Consider the following 8,214-nt stretch of genomic DNA (forward strand, 5'->3'; position numbering starts at 1 on the left):
GCCGAATCGTCGGCGATGAAGCTGAGGGAACTGAAAAATATCTCACCGCCGAGTGTCATCATGATGACCAGAAATCTTGAATCTCCACCTGCGCCGGAATTCGCTAGAGGAGCAGCCCCATGGTGGGTGCCAACTGTCGAGGGAACAAGCCTGACAATAGTACAGGGGGATACGAATGAGTGGGCGGAGCCTAGCTACGGCGCAAGTGTAACACTCGGATGTATGAGTTCACGCCCCACTCGGGAGTGGTACAGATCCTACGTCTCGAGCCTAGAGGCTTGGTGTTGTTTATGAGAAGTGTGAATACAAGGGGTCCTTAACCCTTGTCCAGGAGCTCGGGTATGGCTTATGTAGAGTGCACCACGACCGACCGAGTGCCATTACTAGGGCATTAAATGAGAGTACCTACAAACGTTACTGGAAACTGTTGTCTTAACAAGGGGCGTTACACGTAATGTTTGTCTTACATTACTTCATGCGAGATGTAAAGTCCCTAGTCATTGCAGTCCTTTCGACGTCCCTGCTTGGTCCTGGTGTGAGTGTTGTAGTGCGCCCGACTAACTGGGGGTTTACCGAGTGACTCCGTACGCCCGAATGAAACCTGAGTTGCATCGGTAGCTTTGGAACTTTAATGACTCTGTGGGGCCGTAAGTGGTTCCTCGATGGTACGTCCATGACCCTACCCTTAGTAGGAAATCCCATCAGGCACATCTACGTGAAGAGGCGTATTAGTGATTAAATGTCTAGCAGGATCTTAAAAATTACCTCACATCGGCGACATTGCCGCACCCTTGTCGTCAGAATCCTCTTCGGCCCGCAACGAGAATCGATTCCCACTCAGAGAGACGCCTACTACTGGCAAAGAGCGCTAGCAGCCTTGGTGAGCGTCGAGGGAAGCGCGAAGAAAGCCTCGGGATACTTGTCACCTCCGCCTTCGTCCTCTTCTTCCTTTCTGGCGTTGCCATCTCCTCTCGCTCATCATCGATGATATCGATGGGCATCCCCACCGACTTCGAGGCAGAGAGGCCCATCACCGCCGCCACCTCCGGCTCCGGTGCCTGCCTCAGTGGATCCAGCGTGTTGCAAAGCGACTTGAAGAGCTTCCACTTGAGCTGATGGCTTGGATCTAGGGATTCCACCTCCAGCATCGCGTGCAGGACGACCCCCATCTCCTGTTGCGACTGGAACTTCGAAAAGCAGCAAAGAAGTTCCACGTCGCTCATCTCCTCACGAGCCAGGAAAGCCGCGTCGTTGAGTTGATTCGCCTTGGGGAACCATTGGTCGATCCCCCTCAGCCGACCTAGACACTCCTCGATTCCGCCCGCCAACGCCATGATCTGATCCTCCCTCCTAGACGTCTTCTCCTTCCTCGGCCGCCGCTCTCCTCTCTAGATATGAGGACGCGCTCGAGCGAGAAGGAAGAGGGCAAGGGCGAGAGCAGCAAGGGGTGAAATGAGGATACAATGATGTAATTTTAGAGCATCTACAACCGGACCCGTCAAACCCTCCTCAAACGCCCCGACAGGCCGCACGGTCACTGCCCGGTCACATAAATTTGACCCATACGGGCCTCTCGAACCGGTCTCAAACGCCCTGGCTGACTTGCACCCCCATTTCCAGCCAAAATATGGGGCGAATATGGGGAGCCCAGGCACGCCCGCCACGTTGGACCCGACAGGCTACCCTACCTCAAATTGCACCAAATCTCCCAAACCCTTCCTCCTCCTCTTGACGTCCGTCAACTTTTCCCGCGCCCGACCCCTCGCCGTCTGGAACCCTTGTTCTTCATCTTCACCACCTATCCTGATCCGTCGTCGTGATATCTTCCACCTCGTCCCCGACCGCCATGATGGAGATGAAGTCCGCCTTTTCCGTCGGCGGCTCTTCTTCCTCTTCGTCTTGTAAGCCGGAGAACATTGCCCGTAAGCTGCGCCATCGCCGACAACGACAGAGGGAGTTGGCCGCACAGCTACATGCGGGCATTGTCGACGAGATGTCTCCCCTGACGCGTCGGGCTCCCCTCATCCATCCATGCAAGCGTCGATGCGGATTGTGTCGTCCGACATCGTCGAGACCGAGGAGGAGGAGCATGAGATGGCCGACTGGACCCTTCCGGAGAGCTTTCCGACCATGCAACAGCCATCGTTCCAAGAGTGTGAGTCCCCGCAGCTCGTTCGGGAGCACGTGAGCACGGGTAACCCCATCGCGAGTGATCCGACAACACTTATTGATCGGACATTTATTTTATTTTGACATGTCCGTTGTTTGAACTATGATATCATTTTATTTTTTCAAAACTGTTGAATTCAAACAATTTGTATCGAATAATCGACGTGCGTGGCTTTGTATGAATTTAAAAGTACGGATATAAAATATGTGGATGAATGAAATAAAATATGAGAGGTCGTTCGAAAACATCCATGAGCGTGTCCGGGCATGTGTATAAGGGCCGGATTTGTCCAATCCAGCCATATATGCTTCTACTAGACTGTAGACCAAAGAAAAAGGAGGAGCATGCATTATATGTGGCCAAACGGGTGTGCCTGACGGGCCGGCATGGCTGCTCGCAGGCCAGGCACGAGACGGGCCCGGCCCGGCACGGCCTAATCGTGCCCGGGCCGCCACCCCCAGCCCGCGTGCCAGCCCGACACGACACGATTAGGGGGCGCGAGAGCGAGCGAGTCAGGCGCGGCGGGCAGGAGACGCGGGGCAGGCGCGGGACTCGGGAAATTTGAGGGAGGGGGCAGGCGCGGGAGATGTGGGGCCGACGCGGGGCTCGAGGGAGCGGGGCAGGAGCGCTGTGCTCGAGGCGGCCAGCTGGTGGGCGGGAGGGAGGGGGCAGGAGTTTCTTCAGGGTTTCTTCGTGAGGCGCGGCCGCGCGGGAGTTTTTTGAGTGACGAGAGATTAGCGTGCCGCGGGCCTAAACGTGCCGCGGGCCGGTCCGACTAGGCAATGTGCCGTACTTGGCCCTGGACCACGGGCACGCGGGCCGATACGGCACGATCCGTATATTAATCGGGCCCAGACGGGCCGTGTCATGCCTGACATGATTACGGCGGGCCGGGCCGTGCCCGGCCAGCCCGGCCCGTTTGACCAGGTATGGCATGCATGATTGATCGCGCCGCGCGCGCATCATCAACGGAGAACAAAAACGCCCTGCAATCTCAGAAGCGAACAACACATCCGATCCTCGAAAGATTTGCTGGGCTTCTCAATTGCCGTGATCGCAATCCCATGCCGTAGCTCCCATATAAAAGACCCCGGCATGGCTCTTTTCCCGGCGGTCCTATCGACCCGATCCTCGGAATAGACAAATGCTTCAATCAAGTCATATCAAATGGGGAAAAAACCATGGTCGCGGTCATCGTTTCCTGCACCCCGTAAAGCTCCGGCTCCGGGTGCCGTAAACATATCTCACGCCTCGATCGCGGCGGCCGTGTCAGCGAGGCGATTGGGCTACCCGGATCCGGTGAATCTCGGGGGGGCTGGAGGAAATCAAAGGAACGGGCCGGAGGGTGAAAACGTTTTGTTATTCCACGTCCAGAGAGGAAACGCCAAGCCGGCCGTCAGAGCGGATCACGTGTCCAGGGCTCCAAAGGATACTGGATACGACTCTATCTACGCCATGTAGCTGCATTGGTTTTGCTTTTGTTTTTGTATATCGGTTTCTCTCTCGATCGATCAGAGTATGCTTGTGTAGCTAGTGGTCGTCGTCGTCAGTCAGCTGGACAGCGAGGAGGGTGAGAGTAGGCAAAGGAGAGCAAGCCCGACTAGCTTTGCCTGGTCACGTGTGGCGCGCGAGGGAGATCTTCCCACCAGGAGCCGGGGAGATTTTGTTCCGGAGGACACGATCTTGCCCAGCAGACCGTGAATATATGCGTCGTGACCAAATCCAAGGTAACATCACACACATATCCGCTTCGAAAGCCGCGACGACGACCAGCTAGGAGCCCTATTTAGCCCGCCCTTCACAGCGCCCTCATTTGGAGGATGCGTTTGTACTACCTGTAGACTGGTACTACGTCGCCGGGCAGTGTGTGTAAGAAGTGCGATCGAGTGAGCAGGAGCTAGAGCTAGAGCTAGCGGGGCCGATCGATGGGAGCGGCCATGGCGGAGGAGAAGAGGGCGCACGCGATGATGTTCCCGTTCCCGTGCTCGGGCCACATCAACCCGACGCTGAAGCTGGCGGAGCTGCTGCACTCGCGCGGGGTGCACGTCACCTTCGTCAACACGGAGCACAACCACGAGCGGCTGCTGCGGACGGGCGGCGCGCGGCTCCGCGGCCGCGACGGGTTCCGGTTCGAGTCCGTACCCGACGGGCTGGACGACGCCGACCGCGCCGCCCCGACAAGACGGTGAGGCTGTACCTGTCGCTGCGCAGGAGCTGCGGCCCGCCGCTGGTGGACCTCGCGCGGCGGCTCGGGGAGCAGAAGGGCACGCCGCCCGTCACCTGCGTCGTGCTCAGCGGCCTCGCCAGCTTCGTGCTGGGCGTCGCGGAGGAGCTCCGCGTGCCGTCGTTCGTCATCTGGGGCACCAGCGCCGTCGGCTTCGTCTGCACGCTCCGCCTGCGCCAGCTCATGCAGAGAGGATACACGCCGCTCAAAGGTAACGATCGCTCGCCCGCGCTCCTCCAAGCTTGACGGTCGTTGCATGAGCGCACGTGGATGCCGCACGCGCGTGTGTATGGATCGATCGATGCAAATGTTCAATCCGTGTGTGTTTCTTGGGTTGTCAGACGAGAGCTACCTGACCAACGGGTACCTGGACACGCCGATCGACTGGATCGCCGGGATGCCGACGGTGCGGCTCGGCGACATCTCCAGCTTCGTCCGGACGGTGGAACCGAACGGATTCGGCCTGCGCGTGGAGGAGGAGGAGGCCAACAGCTGCGCCAGGGCGCAGGGCCTCATCCTCAACACGTTCGACGAGCTGGAGCCGGACGTCCTGAGCGCGCTCCGGGCCGAGTTCCCGCGCGTGTACACCATCGGGCCGCTCGCGGCCGCCATGCACCGCCGCGTCGACCACGGCGCGTCCGGGCTGAGCCTGTGGGAGGAGGACGCGGCGTGCATGGCGTGGCTGGACGCGCAGCCGGCGGCGGGGTCGGTGCTGTACGTCAGCTTCGGGAGCCTGGCAGTGCTGTCGCTGGACCAGCTGGCGGAGTTCGCGTGGGGCCTCGCCGCAAGCAGCCGGCCGTTCCTCTGGGTCGTGCGCCCCGGCCTCGTCGCCGGCGACCGCGGCATGGACGCCCTGCCCGCCGACTTCCTCGCGGAGACCAAGGGCCGGCGCTTCATCGCCGAGTGGTGCGCGCAGGAGCAGGTGCTGCGGCACCGCGCCGTGGGGGGCTTCTTGACGCACAGCGGGTGGAACTCCACGACGGAGAGCATCTTGTCCGGCGTGCCGATGATCTGCGCGCCGGGGTTCGCGGACCAGTACATCAACAGCCGGTACGTGTGCGGGGAGTGGGGCGTCGGGCTGCGCCTGGACGAGCAGCTGCGGCGGGAGCAGGTCGCGGCGCACATCGAGGAGCTCATGGGCGGAGGGGAGAAGGGCGAGGAGATGAGGCGCTGCGCCGCCGAGTGGAAGGCTCGGGCTGAGGCGGCCACGGCGCCCGGCGGTTCGGCGTACGAGAACCTCGACAAGCTCGTCGAGGAGCTGCGGCCGGAGGTGCCGAACGGCGCCAAGCTTGCCGTGGCAACGCACGCCCGGTGACGTCACCGCTAGGCATGTCATGTCCCACTGTTTGCGTAATGTACTCTTGGACTTTTGGGTGCATCCTGTTGTTTTCTCTCGATCTCGAAGTTGTCAGTTATCGTCAAGGTTTAGCTCAGCGACCGGCACATCGATCGTTTCTTACACGCATGGCTCTCTTGAAGACTTGAAACTATCCGAATCATAGGATTAAGGGCATGTTTGGTACATGACTAACTTTACCACAATTAACCTTAGATAAAGTGTGGCTGTCACAAAAGTGTGGCTAACAAAATAAACACCACAAATATGGTAAGATTTGACAAAAAATTAAGTTTATGACATGTGGACCATATAACTAGAAAAGTATGGGAAGCCATAAGTATGACAATGAACCAAACACATGCCTAAAGTATTATGGCATGACTAAGTTAGACGTGTCAACCTTAGGCTGAAAACCAAACAGCCCCTAACTCCTTAACGGATGGACGTCCCTAGAGGATCTCTAATTTAGAGGAGAATACATATTTGGAGGAAGATAATTCTTCTCCTCTAACGGTGCGCGGATATCTCAAATCTAACTCTTCAAACAAAGTGACACTACATGCCAAAGTGTCCTTCTATACCCAAACTCAAATAAATTTGGGATAAACAGTAACTCAAGAAATATTCAATAAATGTTAATTTATTTTTAAAAAATAAGAAAAAATCATTTGTCTTTCTAACCAAATGCTCTAGTATAATCAACTCCGACAAAAGTAGAAAGAAGCATGGATGGTTATTTTCCCTCTATTCGAAAAAAGAAAATAGATGGGGTGTCATGAAAGTTTTTCTGTTTCGCCGACAAAAGTAAAGAGGGGATGCATCGTTAAAATTATCCGGGAATTAACTTTGAAAAAAATAAGTTCTGGAAAAACCGCTTTCCAAGTCTGTCAAAATTGACAGTGCTAACTCTGTGTACAGGCCGAAACTTCCGGGACGACCGGAACTTTCGGACAGCTTCCGGACCAACCACACAAACTGCCAGCTTTGTGCAATGTTTCTATTTCGGTCGGAACCTGGCCGGAACTTCCGGGGGACGAAACTTTCGGGCTGGCTGCTTCCGAGGGACTTCAGCCACTGCAATCTTTCTGCCTACGTCGGATGTTGCCCGGAACCTGGCCGGAACTTTCGGGACCCGGACCTCCGGCCCACCCGGAATTTCCGGGGTTGGTGGAAATCTGGCCTCCAACGGTTGGATTTCTTCCCCACCTATAAATAGCCTTCTTCCTCACTGAGACGGGCAGCAACTCCATTTTTCTCTCTCCACCTATAAATTTAGGTCAGCAACCGGCACGTCGATCGTTTCTTACACGCATGGCTCTCTTGAAGACTTGAAACTATCCGAATCATCATAGGATCGACGCCTTAACTGATGGACGTCCTTAGAGCATCTCTAATTTAGAGGAGAATACATATTTGAAGGAAGATAATTCTTCTCCTCTAACGGCGCGCGGATCTCTCAAATCTAACTCTTCAAACAAAGTGGCATTACATGCCAAACTGTCCTTCTACACCCGTACTCAAATAAATTTAAGATCTCGCGAGAAATATTTAATAAATGTTAATTCACTTTTACAAAAAGTATGAAAATAATTTGATAAACTTTGTTAAATGTTTTAAAAGCTCGCAATATTTTATCATGAAATCACATTTACGGAAGTCGTGGCAAATATCGTAGCAAAATTTGAGAACCCGTGTCTAGCACAGTGGTATGGGGCTACCAACCAGGTTCTCATCGAAAAAAAGAATCTCGCTGCGTATACTTGGGTTGTGCAAGTCAGTGTGTTCGTTGCGTACACGTATGCTGCACAAGCCGGCGTTTGGGGCCTTTTTTCGACCTTACAATATAATGCCTTCGGAATTTCTCTCCCGTTGGATCGAGTTTTTTTCTGAAGTCATGGCAAAAAAATGTTCCAAAATACTTTTAGAAAGTAGTATTTTCAAAGTATTCATTTCATTATTTTTTTGTCATGATTCTCACAAATATGATTTTGTGATCAAAGTTTACACACTCTTAGGACATTTGTCTAAGTTTATCATAAAAGACTCAGACCTTTTAGGCACATTCTAAATATTTTTTGATTTTGCTGTTCACCCGAGATCATTTGACCTCGGGTGCAGAAACTTCATGTCATACTACATGAAAGTTTCTCTACATCTTCTTTTCTTTTATTTTCTTCCTTCTTCCTTCCAGAGACTAGTTTGGACAAGAATAACGGCGGGTCAGATCATGCACTTGGGATGATGAGACATACACAAGCTCACATGTCGTGGACGGCGTTATATATGCACACATGAGCATGGACAACACGCGCACACACTCAAGGTGAAGACTACCATATCATGCTGCTGGGGCAAACGACGGCCCGGGGATCACAAGAGATTGTGGGAGGATGAAAAATGCGATTTTATGAACTTTCTCACCTCCGGCGAGATTCTGGCCCCGGTGAGGGTCGGTGGAGTTCTAAAGACGTTAGAACATCT

At 54.5% G+C, this 8,214-nt stretch overlaps 1 pseudogene across 1 annotated transcript; it reads left to right on the forward strand.

Annotated features, from left to right (window-relative positions):
• Nucleotides 1-3,694: 3,694 nt before the first annotated feature.
• On the forward strand, nt 3,695-5,916 carry LOC123410206 (annotated as a pseudogene). Its single transcript, XR_006613005.1, has 2 exons — nt 3,695-4,605; nt 4,736-5,916. The product of XR_006613005.1 is annotated as a UDP-glycosyltransferase 85A7-like (transcript).
• The last annotated feature ends 2,298 nt before the right edge of the window (nt 5,917-8,214 follow it).

This window comes from Hordeum vulgare, chromosome 7H, assembly GCF_904849725.1.
Source record: "Hordeum vulgare subsp. vulgare chromosome 7H, MorexV3_pseudomolecules_assembly, whole genome shotgun sequence".
Taxonomy (NCBI): domain Eukaryota; kingdom Viridiplantae; phylum Streptophyta; class Magnoliopsida; order Poales; family Poaceae; genus Hordeum; species Hordeum vulgare.